A 21,834-nucleotide genomic window follows, 5' to 3' on the forward strand; every position below is an offset into this window, starting at 1 on the left:
TGGAGGCCAGACCAGGACATTGGATGCCCTGGAACTGGAGTTACTGACGATTGTTAGACCCTGCGTGCTGGGAACCAAACCAAGATCCTTTGCAAGAGCAGCCAGTGCTCTTAACCCCTGAGTCATCTCTCCACTCCCCTCCCCTATTAATGGGAACAGCACCCCTATTGATAGTTTAGGGCTGCCACTAACCGCAGAAATAAAAGAATTAAAAAGAACAAAAGTAGGACAATAAAGTATCCAATTGCAGCACCTAGGCTAATACTCTTACCCTCATTTTCACCTCCAGCACTATCTGCTCCAGCTGCATTAGAAGCCTTTTCTAGGGCAGCTATGTCCCCTGGGGTCCCAGAAAACTCTGCTTCTTCCATGCCTTCAATCCTGTACCAGTGCACAAGGCACTTGGCATGCATGGGGTCAAATGGAGGTCTAGGTGGGCCCAGGTTTCAGCAGTGGCTGTGATGTGGCCCAATATGCACATATCTCACTGTACCTAGGCTAGGTCTTCACCAGGTACTACATGGGAGACTAATGCCAACCTTTAAGCCAGTGGATGCCAGTCTAGAAACTGGATGGTATACTTCGTCTTGATGGAGGCAATAGGAGCATTGACATTTCACATTGCCACAGTACAACAATTAGGAAGCCATTTATTTACCATGGTAAGAGTCACACTTTGCCATCTGGTTAGCAACTTGAAGCAGACACCAGTGAGCTCTGCTACAGTAAGTAAACTTTCTCAGCAGAAATATCAGGGTCATATGTGACCAAGTAGATGCAAGGGATAGGGTACCAGAGTCCGGGTAAATGGAGGACACCAACTTAGACTTATTTCCAAAATCAACAGAGAGACTTTCTAACAGCAGGGAGATGAACCCAGAGCCAGTTCCTCCACCAAAGCTTCAGAAAAGCCCAAAAGACCATTGAATTCAGTCCAAGATGAGATCATTGAGCTTCTTGCCCATGGTGTCCTGTGCCAGGGCATAGTTATTGGAAGCATCTTCCTTGCCTATGATGAGCTTCCCAGGGTGGAAGAGCTGACTATAGGTACCAGTGAAAACTGCATCAAAAACCATGGGTTCCAGGTCCTCAAACATTTCCCTGGACACATGCTTGCCAGTGCCTCTCTCACTGAAAAAGGTGTTGAAGGAGTCATCTCCTTCCACAATGGCCTTGTCACTTGATCTCTGGTCATCAGGCTGGATCCCATGTTCTAGGGAGTAGTGCCATGCCCATCTGGACACCAGGCTGGCCAACATGGATAGAGATGCATTTACATGTGTCTGAGCCTAGTAGAGCTCCATGGCAATGGAGGAAATGAGGGGATGGTGACAAGCAGCATCTACTGACAGACCACCAAGGTATCTGGGGGAGAAGCAATATCTTCTAGTGTACTTCTAAGTGGTCAGATACTATTATAAGGTTCAAACCTCCAAAGGATAATGAAAAGGATTACAAATATAGTTTCTCTAACCCTGTCCCTCAGTATTAGTCACTTTTCTGCTGCTGTGAGAAGCACCATGACCAAGGCAACTTATAGAAGAAAGAGTTTATTTTGGTTTACAGTTCCAGAGGGAGATTCCATCATGGTAGGGAGGCATGGCAGACAGCAGTAGGTATGATGCCAGGAGCTGAAAGCAGAGAGCTCCTATTTTCATCAGCAAACACGAAACAGAGAATGAACTGGAAGTGTGATGGGGTTACAAACTCTGAAGCCCACTTCCACTGACGGGCTTCCTCTACCAAGGCTGCACCTCCTAAAAGTTCCATGACCTTCCCCAAACAGTGCCACCAACTGAAGGCAAAGTGTTTGAATGTTCAAATCTATGGGGGACATTTCTCATTCAAACCACCATACCCTCGTTATGACTGACTGGACTTCTAGAATATGAATCTAACATTTATCATCGTATTTTTCAAATTATTGTTTGCTATTGTATCAAGATTATTCATTCCTCAATTCTGTGAAGGACCTGTCATTATCTTCCTTTAACAATGGAGGAAACAAATTCAGATAAATTAATTTCCTACCTAGGATACATTAATCGCAGGTCCGAAATTCTTTCTTTATTCCTTCCTTTCTATCTTTTCAACAACTATGTTGGTTGTCTCCTGTTTTTACGCTTTTGAGCTGAAGGTCACTGGAAGATAATGGGAGGAGGACTTTCTCATTTTCACATTGTCTCTTAGTAATTTTACAGCTTGTCTGGAAAGTTACTTGAAGCCTCAATTGTATTATTTCTAGAATGTACATAATATTATCTTTCTCTCAGGGTCACTAGGAGAAATATTAGATAGCATGATAAATGCTTGACCAGTTATTGCAAAAAGGTGCTTTCTCCCCTTCTTCCAGAGACCTTTGGAATATGCTTTTAGCCTTCTCTAAAAACATTTTCCTTAAGACTTCCTTGGCTTGACTTCTTCTCGATGACTTTCCCCTATGCTCATCTTCCCAAAGCCTGAAATCATATGAGCTGAAGGCCATGGAATGTTTTCATAGGTCAGTTCATCCCAGAAATAACCAAAAAGCATTGCCATCTTTTCTTCAGATATTCTACAGAGCTGTTAAGTCAGCAGTTAACGCTCCTCAGTTTGTACATTGATGATGAGAACGCGAAGTGACAGACCTGCTCCAGAAGAGCAGGCAGAGAAGTGTGCTGTGAGCTGGCTTCCAACTTCCCTGTGAAACAGAACACCAGCGGTTACATGAAGCAGATTCATTATTTACTGATGGGCAACAAGGAACAGCAGAAGCCTAGGATGCACTATGACCCTGTCCCTCAAGGCTCAGAAGCTACCCAGACAGTCTGGAGTTTCATTTGTATGTGTTATTTACATCACAGCTGAGGGCCATGGAAAGCAGGCCACACTGGGTTTCATATTCCAGAGCCACATGACATAATGGGCTGAACTATTGGAAGACATCTTATTTCTAGAGACCCAACTGTTCCAGCCACACCCTCTTTATTTTAGGATGTTGAGGTCCTAGCACATTCTATAGTTATCTTTAAGACCCAGAGGTGAGAAAGAGGCAAGATCTAGGTCTACCTAAAGCCACCTGCAAATTGTTTGGCAAAAGCTGTGGTGGTTTCTAACAAGACTGAACACACACATACTATACAGTCCAGCATTTACACTAAGATGCTCATCTCAGAGAAATAAGAATACATGTACTGCAAGATCACTGCAGCTATATTTACTTAAAATTGTTCATAGCAAATCTAAGAAAATTATTCTGAACTCAAAAAAAAAAAAAAAGAATTTTCAGTAGCTATGGTAGAGTCTGAATGTTATGCTGTCTGAAATTTCCTCTGACAGACAACACAGACCATTACTGTTTTACTTTAGCCTCACTCAAATTTTCAGGATATGTTTTTGCCAGAATGTAACACAAATGGCTTTTATCCCAATTCCCAATTGTATTAGTTGCTTTTTGTTATTGTGATAAAACACCATAACCAAAAGTGACTTATGGAAGTAAATGGTTTTGGTTTTGTTTGTTTTGTTTGAAATAGTATCTTACTGTATAGCCCTGGAAGGCCTAGAACATGCTATGTAGACCAGGCTGGCCTCACATTCACAGAGATCCACCTGCCTCTGCTTCCCAGTGCTGGGATTAACAGCATGTACCACCATGCCCAGCAAGAAAAAGGTTATTTTGGTGTACAATTCTAGAGGAAGAGAACATGTCTTGGCTATAACATTAAGCTTCCTAGTGCTCTTTTTTTCTCTAAACTTTACATTTTGTATTACCTTCTGTTCCACTTGCTTCTTTTCGTTGTAGACCTGCATAAGAGTTATTAGTAATAACTGTGTCATGGACTCAATGCTATGCTATCTTGAAGTTTCTTCCACCAAAGAAATTAGTCCTTTACTTTCTAACTTAGCCTCAAGCAAGTTCTTAGGAAGTGGTCAGAAGGCAGCCAGATTCTTTGCCAGCGTATCACAGGAATGCCCTGTAGCCCAGTTGCTAATATTGTCCTCGCTCCCTTCTTAAACATCAGGAGTCATACATCCATAGTCCTCATGACTCTCAGCACTACTATCCTCCAGAATCCAATTAGTACAGCCTGTGTGGTGATTTGAATGAGATATATCCTTCATAGGCTTGGGTGTTTGAATAGTTGAACCCCATTTGCTGGTGATATTTGGGGAGCTTGCTGGCAGAAGTGTGTCACTGGGGGCAGGTTTTGGGAGTTAATAACTGCAGTGATATTCTGAATGAGAATGTCCCCCATAGGCTCCAAGTATGCCAGATTTGAGTTTTTCTCTGCTTCCTGAACTGGAAGTGGGGCAAAGCTATGAACTCTTAAAGTCTGCCCCCAGTGACATACTTCCTCCAGCAAAGGTCCTTAAGGAGGCTCCATAACCCCCCAAACACCATCACTAATTGGGAACTAAGTATTCAAATACTTGAGCTTATGAGGGATATTTCTCATTCAAATCACTACACCAATAGGGTTTTTGTTCCCTTCTGAAACCTCATGATCCAGATGTGGTGGTACATATTGCCAGCACACAAGAGGCTGAGAAGGTGGATGATGAGTTCAAGGCCAACCTGGGTATGTAGCAAGATGTCTTTTTAAAAATTTAAATGGGTGTACTATATGATTACATTTATATTTTTGAATGACAATGTGAAATATGTGATAAAGAGATTAGTAACTATTAAGGTGCCTTGGTTAGGGGTGGGCTCAAGGTTGTCTTGTAGTAGAACTCTTTATGTCTGCCATCTTTGACTTGTAACTAGCTAATTCTGAGATTAGTTCTTTGTTCTAGTAGGTGGATCTAAGTTGAGGATACCATAATTTGGTCTTAAAATGAGAATAGGACTGGAGAGATGGCTCAGTGGTTAAGAGCACTAGCTGTTCTTCCAGAGGACCAGGGTTCAGTTCCTAGTACCCATATGATGGCTAACAACCATTCATAACTCTAGATCCAGGGGATCTGATGCCCTCTTATGGCTTCCATGGGCATTGTATGACATGAGTACACTTAAAATACACGCCTGCAAAATACTCATGCACATAAATGAAGAATAAATGAATAAATAAAACATGTTTAAATGACAATACACCATGGAGCTCGAGACAGGTTTCCAGGAAATGATCACTTGGATCTTAAGTGAATCTCTATAGTCTTAGTCTCAGGAAACCAGCATCCAGGCATGATTTGCATACACACGTGCTTTAGGACTTTCAGGAGCTATCCACAAATTAAGCATGAAAAGTGTAGTATTACTGTTATTTTGTTTTTGTTAAAAAATGAAGTAAGGGGCTGGAGAGATGGTGCAGAGTCTAAGAGCACTGGCTCCTCTTGCTGAAAACCCTGGGCTCCATTCCCAGCATCCACATGGTGGTTAACAACCATCTGTAACTCCAGTTCCAGAGGATCCGACACCGGCTCTGACCACCTCGGTCATTGCATGACACAGGTGCACTTAGATACATGGAGGCAATACACTGATACACATAAAATAAAATAACAATAAATAAAATATTTTTAAAAGTAAAAATTGCCAAATAAATGATATATTATCTACTTTTATGAACCAGTATTTTTTTCCAGGGACCCAGAATTACTACAGAAATGTCTTTCTATCCCACAAATCTGTTGTTTCTGTGGGGGAACTTTTCATGTTAAAGGATTTCATCCTAACATTTCCACACATGCATATATTATGTGTTAATGGTGTCTACCCTTCTTTACCTCTCCTGCATCCCATCTTTCTTCCCCATTCTAATTCCATGCCCTTCCCCTTTACTAGCTATCCCTCTTCTTTCAAGTCAGTTTTAAAAAATCCTAGTTTCTACATATGAGAAAAACATCTTTCTGAGTCTGGCTTGTTTTGCTAAATGATGATCTTTAGTTCTATCTCTTGCAAATGAAGTGTCATTCTTTATGGGCGAATACTACCCTATTGTGTATCTATAGTGTCTTAGTTGCATTCTTGTTGATATGACAAAATACTGTAACAAAAGAAACTTAAGGGGAAAGTGGTTTCAACTGGCTCACAGTTCAAGGGCACAGTCCATCATGGTTGGGAAGTCAAAGTGACATGAGCCTGAAGCAGCTGATCATATCACATCCATAATCAGGAAGCAGAGAACAATCATACATGCTGCAGCTCAATTCCCTTCCTCCATTTATATAGTACAGGACCCTAGCCAGGCAATGGTGCCACCCACAGTGAATGGGCTTTCTCACCTCCATTAACATGAGATAATCCCCTACAGGCATGCCCAGAGGTCCATCTCTCAGGTGATTCTAAAATTTGTCAAGCTGACAATTAACACTAATCATCACGTACACCATGTTTTCTTTGTCCATTCATCTGTTGATGATCACCTAGAATGATTCCACAGTTTAGCTGTTGTGAATAATGCCACAGAAATATAGGACAGCACGTATCTCTATTGTATTATGACTTATTCTTCTCAGTATATACCCATGATGGGTATAGCTGTATCATATGGTAGTTCTATTTCTAGTTTGTTGAGGAATCTCCATACTAACTTCCAGAGTGGCTGGACTATTTACATTCCTACCAAGAAGATATAAAGGTTCCCCCATCCTCACCAGCATCTGTTAGGTTTTGCTTTCCATTCTAGTCTAATGAAATCTGTGCTATCTGCCAATGAAATCCTGGGGTTTTCTTTACTTGCTAATCAACAGGTATTATGGCTTGAATGTGAAATGCTCCCAAGGTCCATGTGTTTGAACACCTGGTCTCCAGCTGTTGGTGCTTCTTTGGGAGGCTTTCCACTTTTAGGAGGCAGGGCTTAGCAGGAGGAAGTGGATCACTGTAGGGCACATCTTAGGGGTGATAACCAGCCAAGCTTCTGCCTGATGTTTATTGATTTCTGATCCACACAGATGAGCAAGTTCCTGACACCATAGCCATGATCTGTTCCTTCTGTGATGTCACGTCTTTACCACCATTTAGCACCTTAAACTATGGACCAAAATAAATCGTTCTTCCTTCAAGTTGCTTTAGCCAGGTGTTTTACGACAGCAATATAATACATTTACATAAAAATTATTTGCAACACAGGCTGGTGTAGGCCCAAACCCAGGCCTATGATAGCACATCTCAGTTTATCTGCTAGCCTTCACACTCCCCTTCAGTGACACTGGATGTGAGTGACCCCAGATGATTCTTTGTTCAATAAATACTTTCTTCCCAATGACAGCCATCTCTTAACCTATTTCCCTTGCTTCAAAACAGGAATTTATATCATACCTCTCTTCCCCGGGCTCAGGGAAATTATGGAAGAGGCAGTAGAAAAATTCTAAGAGTCAGAGGTGTTGGATGGTGATAAGGAAACACTGTTTTCCAGACATCAGAGCAGTTGTACATATGAAATCACACCAGTGTGACAGCATGCAAAAGACCTGCTCAATCTCAAGCCAGACAAAATCCCATCATGAGGGTGGAGGTCAACATGAAATCCCACCCCTAAGTAATGAGCTATTGGCATTTGATAGCTGCTGGGAGAGAAAGAGTCAGTTTTCTTTAAGAGTGTTATATCCCTGTTTGGTCAACCACAATCCAGGACAGGCCCCATACTCAAGAGTATTTGAGAAACACATATTGAACTCGATGGGGGAAAAAACAATAGAAAAGAGAACATGAAGTTAGGCTGGTAGGGAAGTGGTGGTGTATTTGGAAGGAGTAGGAAGTTTTCAAATAATTAATAAAATATATTTTTAAAAGCCCTAAAAAAGACTAGGGAGTCATATTTGACCCTTACAAAGGCCCCAGCAGATATCTTGAAGAGGTGATGCAAAGTGAGACTTTATACTACAGTCGATCCTTATCACTATTTCTGGACACATTTGCTTTGAAATTAGGAAGATAGGAGTAGAATTAATCAAGTAGTTGGACCCTGGCTAAGAATAATTTGTCCAGTTTTTATTTTTCAAATTCTAACCACTGATTTCCCAAAGAAGAGAAACTTTTCTATGACCTTGTCAATCAATCTGCATCTAAAGCCTGGGAAAGTCCTCGGTACTGTGAATTTAAGAACTTAAGATCAGGGTGCAGGGATTGTATGGCGCACTCCCAGGTGCTGGGATTATAGACATGTATCACCATTCCTGGCACTCAATATGTTTTGAAGGGGACATTCAAATGATAGCAATTACCAAAAGGTAAAATTCACTCCAGACGAGAAAATACAGTGTTTGATGCGCTGGGAGATAAAATGAGCAAGGAGGAGAGAAGGGAAAGACAGCCATGTGAAGAAATAGGAGAAATTGAGTCAGGTCAGGGAGCATGTAATTCTTAGGAATTTTGAAAGTCCGAAGAGTAAGAATCTGTCACTGAGCAATGGAGACTTTAGATTCTGAATCGCTATAGTGATAAGATGATGAAAGTGATATTACGGAACAGTTAGGCAAACAAGAGCCAGGGAAAGACCAGCTGAGACAACTGTCTGAACAGTTCATCTTGAGTTGTGATAAAGATTTATGATAGATGATCTCACTAAAGGGAAGGAATAAAGACTGAAATCCAGACAATATTTTCAGAGGGAAGACAGCTGAATATAGGGGATGAATAAAAGAAAGAGCAAAGGCTTAACAGAGGTTATAGCTAGAGTTACATAGGTATTACTAAAGGCCATTTATGAGGAAGCCTGGCGTGGTGGCTCACACCTATAAACCCAGCACTCAGGAGGCAGAGGCGGGTGGATCTATGTAAGATTGAGGCCAACCTGATCTACATAGTTCCAGGCCAGCTGGGGCTACAGGAAGACCCTGTCTCAAACCACACACACACACACACACACACACACACACACACACACACAGGGAAAAACAGCATCTTCTACAAACAGTGTTGAGATAACTGGATCTCTAACAATGTTACCCTTCACTCAATACCTTCTGCTCCATAAACCTGTTCTGTTACTCTGATTTTCTTCAAACCTACCAGACCCAATCAAAACTCTAGAGGTTCTACATACTGAAGGACTATGGCATCCCTCCTCTGCTACCATATAGTACTCCAAATATAGATGTTAAATAGTCAATGAGCGTAAATGATTTGTCATGAAACTTTTATTTCCTTTTGCAAATATACAATTAGAAATGTACTTGCTAGTACCCCAATTCGTGTTTAATTTACCAGTAATTGGTAATAATGCTGTTATTTTTTACCCACATGTTGGAAACACACGTTTTTATTTTGTAGATATTCTCTTGGAGTTTTTATTCGTTTTTGTTGGTGTCGTTGCTTGTTTTTGTTGTTGTTTTTCAGACAGGATTGTTTTCACACTATACCCTAGGCTGATCTTAGCTTCCTGAGTGCTAGGATTATAGATATGTACCATTAATGCCCCATGCATTTATTTTGTTTTTTTGTTTACCTTTAAGACAACTTTAAAAATGATTTTTTCAGGGGGCTGGAGAGATGGCTTAGTGGTTAAGAACATGTACTGCTCTTCCAGAGACCTGAGTTCAGTTCCCAGCATCCATGTCAGGCTGCTCCCACCTGTAACTTCAACTCTGGGGAATCCTACTGCTCTAGCCTCTGAAGACAACTCCACACATGTGTGCATACCAATACATATAGGTCAAACCATGACATACACACATACGTACATATAATTAAAAATAAATATCTTTTTTAAATGGACCAGGCATGGTGGCACACGCCTTTAATCCCAGCACTCGGGAGGCAGAGGCAGGCGGATCTTTGTGAGTTTGAGGCCAGCCTGGTCTACATAGTGAGTTCCAGGCCAGCTGGGGGTACAGGGGGACCCTGTCTCAAAAAAACAAAAAAAAAAAAAAAAAAAAAAAAAAAAAAAAAGAATTAGAACTCTAGGATGTGGGAAACAATTACTCTTAGGCAGAGAGAAGAGAGAGGATGGGAGAAATTCACACCGGGAGGAGAAGGACAGCATGGGGCAGTCAGCTCCCCACTTGCTCCCTTTCTATGGTTACTAGATCAGAGGGGTAGGTCCTTCTTCATTTTAGGAAACTGGTGATCCTGGATGTTTTGTTAGCTAGAATGCATTATAGAATGTGAGAAGTAGCAAAGAAGGAAGTCTAAAGTGGGAAAAGAAAGCTGAATACCAGATCACAATTTCAGAACTACAGACAATTGCATAAAAGCGACATATAACTACAGGAATAGCTAAAGAAGGGTGAGCAAGCCAGCAGTTGTCTTCGAATGTCTCATCACTGTCCTTTTGCTCATAGGTCTTAGACTTTTCCCTTTATGTCTTTAAATAATATCTAACATTGAGTCACTGTGAATCATATGCTAGATAATTAAACTATATATAAAACATTTTCATGAATTGAAACTTTAATCTGCATAGCAACTTAAGTTTATTTGGTCTGTTTTGATGACAAGGTGACTCAGCCTTAAGACAGCTAATGTGTTTGTGAGGCACAGCTGGATTTGAACTGCTCTGTAGGATGGACAGTGTATTAGTCACTTTTCTGTTGCTGTGACAGAAACACTGTCCCAAGCAACTTATAAAGGGAAGAGTTTAATTGAGCTTACGGTTCCAGGAGAATTACAGTCCATCATGGCAGGGAGGCATGGTGGCTGGAGGTGGCTGGAGTAAGAGAGCAGAAGCTAAGCTCTCACATCATCACACAGGTACAGGAAGCAAGAGAGCAACTGGAGATCCTGCAAGGCTTAAGAACTCTCTAAGTCCACCCCCAGTGACGTGCTCCCTCCAGGACAGCCACACCTTCTAAAACCTCCCAAAAGAGTGCCATCATCTGGGGACAAAATGTCCAAATACTTGGAGCCTATGGGGGACATTTTCATTCAAACCATCACAGACACCAATGCTCTGGCTGCCATCACTGAATCCTTTCCAAATGAATAAATATTAAACTTTCTTTTTTAAAAAGTTTTATTTATTTATTTATTTATTTATTTAATTTTATGTGTATGCCTGTATTGCCTGCATGTAGGTAAGTGCACCCATGTTGTGCAATGCCTGCAGAGGTCAGAAGAGTCTGTCAGATCCCCTGGGTCTGGAGTTACCAACAGTTGTTAGCTGCCATGTGGGTGCTGGGATTCGAACCCAGGTCTTCTGCAAGAGCAACCAGTGTTCTTAACCACTGAGCCATCTCTCCAGCCCCTAAACTTTCTGTTAAGAGGAGGATGATGTTCCAGTCTGAAACCCAGGATTTCTAATGTGGAAGGAGGGACAGATAGGAATTGCAAGTACTTTTTGGTCATGGCAATAAATCAACAAAGTTTTCCTCTAGAGTTGAAAGAGATCACTGTTTTCTCATCTGAGCATCAGAGAAAGTGTCAGTAGAGTATTTTCTGGGCCAAGTCTCACCTCAGTGCTTCGGGATATGTGGGGGCTGATGAGGTATTGTAAATTCACATCTCATCTCACGGTAGCTGCCAGGCCCAGTTCTGTTTCCCTCTCCTTCCTTCTTTCCCTTTTTCTCTGCACTAAGCCTATATAGACAATTAGAATTTGAGGCAAGAGCATGTTTTCTTTTGCTTTTTTTTTTATCTAGCTTTTGAAATAATTCCAGATGAGAAGACTTGCAAGAGTAAGTAGAAGTAGTACAGCGTTTCTTTGCACTTTTACCCAATACTTACTTTTGGCTTACAGTTCAGGTGGGCGGTGGGGTTGGGGGGGCGTCATGAGAGCAGGCGCAGGAGTGTGACCAGCTGGTCACACTGCATCTGCAGTCAGCAAGAAGAGAGTCAACAGGAAGTGGGGCTGGGTTATAAAACTTCAAGCCCTGTTCCCAGTAATCTATTTCTTCCACCAAGACTCCATCTCCTAAAGATTCCACAACCTTCCAAAACAGTACCACTAGCCAGGGACTTATGAGAGACATTGCACACACCACAGCATTCTGCCCCTGGTCCTTCATGGCCATCTCATAATGCAAAATGAACTTGTTTCAACTTTCAATATTCCCATAGTCTTTAACAGTTCCAACACTGTTCAAAAGTCCAAAATCTCTTCTGAGATTCAAGACAATCTTCTACCTGTGTGACTCCCTATTAAATCAAGAAACAAATTAGATACTGCCCACATACAATGGCAGTTTTCCCCTAGTACCCTCTAATGCTAACACACTTCATGATCATAATACAAAAACCAAAACAAGAAATTGGTACAATAGTACTAACTAAACTAAAAAGCTTATTTACATTGATCTATGTTCCTGCTAATGGTCCAGAATCCAACCCAGGTTCTGGCATCATATCTGGTCAGATCTTGTCAGAGTTCTTCATTAGGGACAGGTCCTCAGCCTTTCTTTTCTCATGACATGGCACTTTGGGAAAGGCCTGGCTTGTTTCATAGCATGTCCCTTAATTTGGGTTTATCTGATGTCTTCTCATGATTAGAAAGGTATCCATGTTCAGCAACCACATTACAGAAGTGACACACCCTACCCAGCGAGAGCAGGAGGAGGCACATGTCAGAAATGGCAGGCTTTCAATCAAATGAGTGGCATGAAGCAACTTAAAATTTGTAAACAAAAATCTGACATCTAGGGCTGACTTTTCAGATTACTGATGAAGCCATTTGTTAATTAGGCAAGGGATGAGATAAACAACAGTCATCTGAACAGACGCTTCAAGAACAGGGATCAAAGTCTGAATATGAGAGATCTGAGGCAAAATAAGAGGATTTGGGGGCAGTTTCCATGTGTGAAGAGACAGACAAAGGAACTGAAGAGAATCACTAGAACATTCGGATATTAGGTAGAGTGATTCCATTATCAAGTGGTAGTTAATATCTTCATAAGATTAAAAAAGAGCACCAGTCTGCTACAGTGACACTGCTAACAGGAGCCACTTACTGTTAATGAAAAAGACAAGAAAGAGAGAAAAAGATGCTCAGTCATTTGCCAATTCATTTCCTACTCTGAGTTTGGGAATTCAGCATCTTTGGACCATGGGTGTGGGTTGAGGGGAACTAGCTCAAAGCCACGTTATCTCACTACTGTCCTTGTTTCCTCTGCATGAAGAGGAATTTTCATAAGCAGATTGAATAGCGCACGAAAGAATTATAAGTCTGAGTTAGGGGGGTGAGGTAAGATGGGTATAGAGTGTGATGGGAGCAGTTGTAAATTGTTTCATGGCCAAGGAAACCTCCATACCAACACCTCTGGGGTTAACCTAGCACAGTGAAGCCAAGACGGAAACTTAACTGCAAAGTAATGAAAACTACCGTTTCATGGCTATCTCTCTCTTAGAGAGACAGAGGAGACAAAAACTCATTTCCTTAATGTTGGAGAAATGGCCTGAAAGTTGGTCCTGACCCCTCTGTCCCTGAAAGTTGGTCCTGATCCTCATAATGAATCATGGAAAGATTATTAGCTGACTTGAAGCCAGTGCTATATAATTACATGGTAAATATCTAATCCCAGTTGAAACACAGGTTTTTAACTGGCTGCACATCATTGATATCTCTATGGCTTTAAACCATATTGATGCCCAAGACCTATCTCATGTGATTCTGATACAGTATTATGTTCTTTGGGATTTCTTTGGCTGTAGAGGCAGTAAAGCAATTCAAATCAGCCTCAGCCAACAGTCTGGAGTGGGTTGTTTATTAGTGATCTAATGCTACTGATCAAATAACTCAAAGCTTAGCAACCAAAACACGGTAATCTTGTACCGTTTCAGGGGAGGGCAGCATTTGGGGAGTGGCTAAACTGTTGATTCTACCTCAAGGTCTTTCATGAAGTTAAAGCCAGGTTGTCAGCTGGGCTTGAGGTTAGAAGACCCACTTACAAGATAGCTCAGTCTCATAGATGGTGAGCTGGCACTGGCTCTTGACAAACAGGTGGTCCTGGTACTTTGCCATATGGCCTTGCACAGGATAGATGGAATGTTTTTTTTTTTTCTAGAGAAAGCAGTCCAAGAAAACAAGGCAGATACAGCTTGATACAATTGCAGTTGCTGGGGTTAAGGTTCCCTTCAGTGGGAGGAGGGGATGGAACTTAAAGGCTAGATGATCTGTTGCAGAGGCTGAAGGCCAGCTTCATAGCTCTCATTCTAGAGAAAATACACTGTTTACCACACCCATTCATTTTTTATAGGATGAAACTGATTAAAATGCATATAAGGAGACCCTCTGAAGGGCAAATAATAATTTTGAAAACCTTGAGGGCTATGAGTGACTCACCTCTAGTCACAGTGACAGGCTTAGATCTGTCTAATAACCTTTTAACAGCTTTAACATTTGCAGGGCCTGTTAGAGTTTCTCAGAAGGTTTCATAATATGTTATTTGATCTTAAGAACAGTTTTAGGTTTGTAGGATGGAGTCAAGAGGGTTGGGATTGAAAGATGGAGCTAATAATAGTGAACACCCACCAGGTGCCAGGCGTTTGACGACGATGTGTGCCAACGCTTATAATCAGACGCCATTGGGCACAGCTGAATAGTTCCAATTTTGTGGGAAGTTTGGTTTTCTTAGGCTTGGAGAGGTTAAACAACATGCCTGTGGTCAAGTTCCAAGTTGGAATTAGAACAGATTCCCTTACTCAGCCCCATGCAATTTCTACTCGGTTAATATGTGTATTTGGTTGGAAAAAAAAAAAAAGAGGTTTCCAGGCAGTACATGTCATCATTATTAATTCCTCCAGCTTGTTACTATCCATCTTACAAGTATGTCTGAATGTGAAGTAGTCATGGTTTTGCAGGAAGTAAACATTACTTTTTCATGTGATCTGTGATTTACCAAAAGCACTAATAACCCGAGATGATATAGGTGTCAACTTTCCTGCCAAATGGCTTCTGTGGTATTATAATGAAGTGAACATAGACTGTTTGGAAAGTCTTAAGGCTTCTCTGAGTGGTTCTTTGATTTTTAGCTATGAAGCTCTTAATAGTTTACAAAATGAATGGCCAAGGATGGTGCAAGTATAATTGAAAGGTAGGTGCAGCAAGCTGGGTCACAGAGTTTCGGGGACTGGCCTGGTCGCATAATAGAGCATAGCATGGTGGTTAAGATAGTTCACTACTTGAGCCATGAAGGCTGCATTCCAGATCTGACTCTAATGCATGCAAACAGCATGACATTGGGTAGTTACTGTGCTATTCAGTGTTGTATTTGGCTGCTCTAAGTATTAAATAATATACGTTACCAGTCATACAGCTAAAAATATGGTTGTTATACAGTATAGAGTAAGCATGCCCCAATGGTTCATTTAAGATACTAATAAGCTGACAAGACAGTAAGAATTTGACATAGTAAAGTATCTGTGGTGTCTGAAAGAAAAGGATTTGAATAGCATTAATTAGATACAAACGTGGCTACTGTATAGGGCAATAAACTAACTCTTAGTGTTATTGTTTCCTACCAGAGAAATTATTTGCATCTCTACTAGTCAAATTTATTTTGCTGCATTATCAGTTGTTCTCAAGTGGGGAGTGATTTTGTCCTGAAAGACATTTGGCAGTGCCTGGGAACACATCAACTGTCACACTGTAGGGGTGCAGTGGTGAGAGGATAGGGGTGATTCTGAGTGCTTGGCAATGTGCAGGACACCACCCTGGAAAGAGATCTCTAGCCTCAAATGCTAGCAGTGTGAGGTGAGAAGCCCTGGACATCTGTTTGTACAAGTTCACATCTATACTTACAAGATCTAAACTATTCTAATCAGGAGAAAATACCAAACAGCATCACTAGAGAAATGGATGACCCTCAGGTGCGTCATCCAACCCACATTCAGATAACCCTGAAAAGACATGAAAGAACTGCTTTTGCCCAGTTTCAAGCTTTAGAACCAAGTTCTTCCCTCTCTCCTTCCTTTCTTCCCATTACTTTTTGGTGTTTTAAGGCAGGATATCACTGTATAGTCCAGGCTGGCCCAGAACCAGTAGTCTTCCTGCACCAATCTCCCAAGTGCTGGGGTTACAGGTACTACCAGCAGTCTCAACAGAATTTTGTTTCTTTTTATTTTGATGACAGGGTCTCATGTAGCATAGGCTGGCCTTGAACTCGGTATGTAGCTGAGGCTGGCCTTGAACTCTTGATTCTCCTGCCTCCACCCCTCTCCCAGTGTGTGTGCCATCACACCAGGCAACTGTACTTAGACATGGTTAAGTGTTCAAAAATATAGTTATTATTGAAAATTACAGGCCTCTATGCAGATATTTATATGTACAACAAGCTGAACTACAGTGAATTCTGATTCTTTAAAGAACATTATAGCAATGTTGCTATTGGAAGTTACTTCCTGTCAGATAATTTCTTCATAATCACCTTTAAGTTTTAAGGAAAGCCTTCCACAGACCCTTCGGACTAATAGATTGTGCTTTTTAAAAAAGGCAAATCATATTTAAACACTAACCTGAAATTCTCTAGACTCAAAACAAACAAAAACTTGGCCTCTTTTTCCCCAAGAGGTTGTGCTGTCGAGCTGAGAGCATCCAAGGTGTGCATAGGACGCCCACTGAAGGTCTCATATAGAAAAACACGAAGAAATGAAAAAATCACAGGATTGTAGTCTGTAGCAGCTTTATCGATTGACTGATCTACTGATTGATTGCGCTGAGGACTGAACCTACGTATTATGTATGTGAGGCAAACTCTGTCACTGAGCTACACCCCGGCTCTGTCTAGGGCACTTCTAATTAGCCAACACGGTTTCCCCCTATGGGCAAATGGTATGCACATTGTGCCTTGAAATAAGAAATGGCAAATTTAGGGGCTGGAGAGGTGGCTCAGTGGTTAAGAGCACTGGCTGCTCTTGCAAAGGACTAGGGTTCGGTTTCCAGAACCCATAAGGCGGCTAATGACCAACAACCGGCTGCAATTCCAGTTCCAGGGATCTATCTGATGCCCTCTTCTGGCCTCCATGGGCATTGCATGACACAGGTGCACTTACACACATACAGGCAAAACACTTATAAAATTTAAATAAATAAATAAAAAGTTTAAAAAGAAACAGCAAACTAAAAAAAGGAAGAGACACATAGTTTTCCAAATTTATCTCCCATAAATCAGTTGAACAGTGTACCTAATTCCTGTATTAGTCTGAGTCCAGTCAGCAGAGAGATGGCACATAATAATAACTACAAATATATGAAGAACTGAATAAGTTCCTTACATAAAATACAATTATTAAAAACATGATTATAGTCATATAAATTTATAGTATATAATAAAATACACAAATGAAATGGTTAAATATATCTATATGTTTAAAGTAGGCAAAATGTAAAACAAGTCAATATATACATAAATAACTCAATAATTGCAAGTAAATATATTTAAATTTTTTTGATTTACTTATCTACTTTTTTTCCCCAAGTCAGTACCTCCCCTGCAATCTCCAAGCATTCTTGTTCTGGAGATTGTTTCCAGCTCTCCAGGCTGCACACATAACTCTTCCCAGGTCAGTGAGTGTCCCCTCCCCAACTCCCAAGCATCCTTGTTCTGGGGCTGGTATATTTCCACTTGTGTTAGGGCTCTTCCCAAGCCATCACTTGCCTGCACCGGTGACCTCCAAGCATCCTTGTTCTGGAGATCCTATGTTTCCAACTGTCCAGGCTGCACACATAACTCTTCCCAGGTCAGTGTCCCTCCCCGGAAGCATCCTTGTTCCGGGGATCGTACGCTTCCATCCGCCCACGCTGCACCCCACATCTCATTGGCTTATTCCACGAGCCCAGGGTCCCCAGGTGGAAGTGGCCGGCGCCCCCCATCTTCCGGTCTACACTGGTTTCCTGCAACCTGGCAACGTCCCCCCGCCCCACCCCCTTCAGGCTGAGGCTTCGGGGTGTTGGGTGCAGTGTGCAACAACTTCTGCCAGGAATGCAGACCTGAGACGGTGTGTGGGGGTGCTCAGCTCAGTGCTGGTCCTGGTGCAGTGCAGAGGGTCACCGCCCCCTACCCCCTTGGGCCACAGTCACCTGAAGAGTTGCGGCCGGTTTCTGCCAGTTTCCTGCTTTGCCGAGCCAAGCTAGGCCTGAGGTCCCGCCACCTGTGCTAGCGCAAAGCCGGTCTATGCGGTTCCAGACTGCTCGGCTCCACGTGGGGTACTGGGTCTCAGTCCTACCCGCCCCGCCCGCCCCGCCCCGGGCACACACAACCCGGCTCCATAATGGGTGCTGGGTCTCAGTCCTACCTGCCCAGGGCCAGAGAGAGAGGAGCGGGTGGAAGGCAGAGGAGAGGAAGCAAGAAAGCATCGGTCGGAGGAAGGAGAGGAAAGGAAGGGGGGTAGAGGAGGAAGAGAAACTATTTGTCTGCTATGTGTATGCATGTTTTGCCTGCCTGTATCTAAGTGCACCATGTACGTGCAATGCCCACAGAGGCCAGAAGAGGGCGTGAATCCGGTGGAACTGGAGTTACAGATGGTTGGTACCCGCCATGTGGGTGTTGGGAGTTAAAACCGGTTCCTCTTCGAGAGCAGCCACTGAACCATCTCTCCAGTTCAAGCATATATTATATATACCCAAAACACTGAAGGATTGACTAGTAAGAAGTACAAAGAACTATAAGGAAGATAGAAGAGAGTGTCCCATCCTGTAGGGCTGAGAAGACTCCCGAGGAACCTTTCCTCCCAGCCTCCCTCTGCACCAAGGTCAGCCAGACGTTGCAGAGGGCACTGCTGTGGCTCACTGAGTGGAAGAGACAAATTCTGGGGCCATGCTGGCAAATTTGCTGGAAATCCGTTCTCTAGACTGTTGAGGAAGTCCACCCTCTCTGGAGGCACTCTACAACCTGCAGTGTACCTAGGCTCTGGACCCTGGGAGCTATGTTTGGTCAGGCTCCTGGCAAGCAAACCCTAGGGACAAAAAGGAAAGCCCTTTCTTCCTGCTGTGTTTCCCTAGCAGCTTATACAGATAATGCCTTTTAGTGTCCACCTATGTCTAGTGTGAGCTCTTCTGTATCTGGAAGCTACTATGTGTTCACTATAAAACAGTAATTCAAAGAGGGGTCCCTAGGTCATTAATATCAACACCACCTAGAAATGTGTTAGAAATGCAGACCCTACTGCAGCCTACAGAATCAGAAACTCAAGTTGGTGACCAGCAGTCTATGTTTTAGCAAGTCTTCCAAATGGTTGGAAACCAGTGACGTTTTGGAAACTTATTTCTTCAAGCCTAGAAGGAAAAGCCAATAGAGATTGATTCATTATAAGCTTTAGTCTCTATGTTTTAACTTGGAAGGAGGCGATTTCTCCAGCCTGAGTATATGTAAGTGCAGTGTGTGTGCACAATGCCCAGGGAGGATTCGTGGGCAAGAGCATCAGATGCGCTCATTTCAGTATGGCCTTTTGTTCTGATGTTCTCTAATATGTAGGTCATGTTACCCTGACAAGGGCTCCTGAGCCACTATTCACACTTTTATCTAAAATGTCTGTGTGTGCAGCAATGTCTACCCTGCCTTTTCCATATCTGTGTTTTCTTTGCTTCCCATCACTGATGGCATATTGAAGGAACAGCTAGTGCTACACACCCAAGGTCAGCACTGTCTGCCATGGAGTTCCCAGGAGTTCGGCACTGTGCCTTGCCCCACAACTAAACTCATGAGTTGGCCTGCTTTCCTGACTAGGCTCCAAAACTCCTGAATAGAACACTTCATTTTCCCCAACACATCTCCTGCCTTACCATGGTCCTTGCTTTGCTCCCTTCAAGGGAGGGAGAGAGAGGAAAGGAGGGAGAGAAGGAGGAAGTGAGGGAGGGAGGTTGGGAGAGAGGGAGAAAGGGAGGGAGGGTGGGTGGGAGAGATGTTGCATTCTAGCAAGTTATTTCTCTGTGGTTCTCTGCTCTAAAACAAAAACAAAAACACCTATGTGTCCATGCTTGTGTACTGCAAGATCATGTCTGGTCCTGTTCCCTCCATTACCTAGCTGTGTGGAGAAAGCTAGCTCACCAGGTCAGGTTTCAGTGTCCATACTGAGAAATGGCACTGGGGCAGATGATAGATACACCACCTTATAATTCTAGGTAATATGCAAGCTTTCTTAAAGGGTAAAATGGTAGGCTGGAATTTCATATATTAGTGAAATAGACTGTACAGTCAAATCTCAGACTTTACCATAATAATAATCTTACCTTTTATTTTTATTGTGCGTGGTATATGCATGTATAATGTTTGTAAGTGCATGCACATATGCATGCAAAGGCCAGAGGTCAACATTAGGTGCTTTTCTTCGTCATTCTCAGCCTTATTTTTTGAGACAGGGCCTCTTACTGAACCTGGAGCTCACCAATTCAGCTAGACTGGCCGGCCAGCAAGTCCCAGGGATCACCTTAAGTCTGCTTCCTCAGCCTTTAGATTGCAGGCAAGTGCTATTGCACCTGGCTCTTTTTTTTTCTTTCTTTCTTTCATGTGGGTCCTGGGGATCCAGCCTCAGTCCTGCCTTTTAAATTTTCTCCTTCTATGTTTAATACTAAGCACAGTGAAGTCTTTCAGCAGCAAATTCATCCTAAAATAACTGAGAAAAGGAAGACTTTAGCAAACTTGCTTCTTGCCAATATAAAGTAACTATAATATGAAACAACACATATAGAAATGAAGTACTGGAATTCTTTCAAATTCCTGGTCTACTCACTGGTAACAGTAGGCAAAAAATAATTATGCCTTTCCAAAACGATTTCATTGTTTCCATTTCTAATGCCTGTTGTTCAGGGCTTTCCTGCTCCCAGTGAGACAGTCCTTCTCTAACCTACTTTCAAATGCTGAAAGAGGGGGGAAAAATTAAGAGTAAGGATTCTCCATCAGCAGCAAAGGTAGCAGCAACATACCTTTGTGGTTGAGAGGGAATTTCAGAAATTCTTAGGAAGTTTGAACAATCATACGTACATTATATTTTTATCTGAAACAACAAAAACTCCTCCTATGTTACACAAATCACAAGCACCCAAGCTTGACAGAATCATGTTTAGGAAGGGATGCAGAAAAAGAGCTGTTGGTAGACATATTCAGGTCCTACTTCATCTTTCTTTCTGAAAGGTCCTTGCTTTGTCTTATGGCAATGCTCCAAGGTGATGAAAGAGTCAACACTGACTGGCATAAACTGTCACCATGGCATCCTCTTCCCAGCTTCCTAGGCACTGGGAAAGGACCATATGGTCCAGTTCTGACAGGAATTGAAGGGCAAAGAGGTACAGAGAAGGTAATCAGAGAAAGGCTTGGAGGCCACGTGGGGGGTTTAGAAATTTGCCCTTTAACCAGGGATAATTAAAATTAGGACTTTTGCCGGGCGTGGTGGCACACGCCTTTAGTCCCAGCACTCAGGAGGCAGAGGCAGGCGGATCTCTGTGAGTTCAAGGCCAGTCTGGTCTACATAGTGAGTTCCAGGCCAGCTGGGGCTACAGGGAGACAGGACCTTAAATAGCTTGACCAAAATCACGTAGCAGCTAGTTCAAGCCTGGTTTTTGTGTCTGTTTTGCATTTTTGATAGCATGTATAACCCAAATTATCACCAAGTGTTAGACACAAAGAAATAATGACAACTGACTAAATAAACCAAAATAACAGTATATTTTATAAGAACTGAGATGATTACGGACAATCTGTTTATTGTTAATAAACAAAACTTCATACTTGAATTAGGATTGTACTACATGTATAGAGCATTTTAATTCCATCATTGAAAGAGACGTTAAGAAATCATATGATTCTTGTTCCCTGCCTGTGCTTTTCAAAGGCCCTGATATTATGAGTATTAAAATCTTTAACATAAAAGACACATTAGTATCAGACAAATGGAAGAAAACAAATTATAACAAAACACACAAAAACTCCAGGTACTGTAGTAAACTGCTGATCTAATCAGTGTGAATGATATTCTGGGTAAGACTATTAACTGCAGATTGTGAATATTGTATGGGATTGTGGACAGCAGCATTTCCCAAATTATAC

The 21,834-nt window shown here is 42.1% G+C and overlaps 1 pseudogene; it reads right to left on the reverse strand.

Moving 5' to 3' along the window:
* Window positions 1-650: 650 nt before the first annotated feature.
* Window positions 651-17,666, reverse strand: LOC103737718 (annotated as a pseudogene).
* Between the last annotated feature and the right edge of the window lie 4,168 nt (window positions 17,667-21,834).

The sequence above is a fragment of the Nannospalax galili genome, unplaced genomic scaffold, assembly GCF_000622305.1.
Source record: "Nannospalax galili isolate Female #2095 unplaced genomic scaffold, S.galili_v1.0 scaffold858, whole genome shotgun sequence".
NCBI classification, from domain to species: domain Eukaryota; kingdom Metazoa; phylum Chordata; class Mammalia; order Rodentia; family Spalacidae; genus Nannospalax; species Nannospalax galili.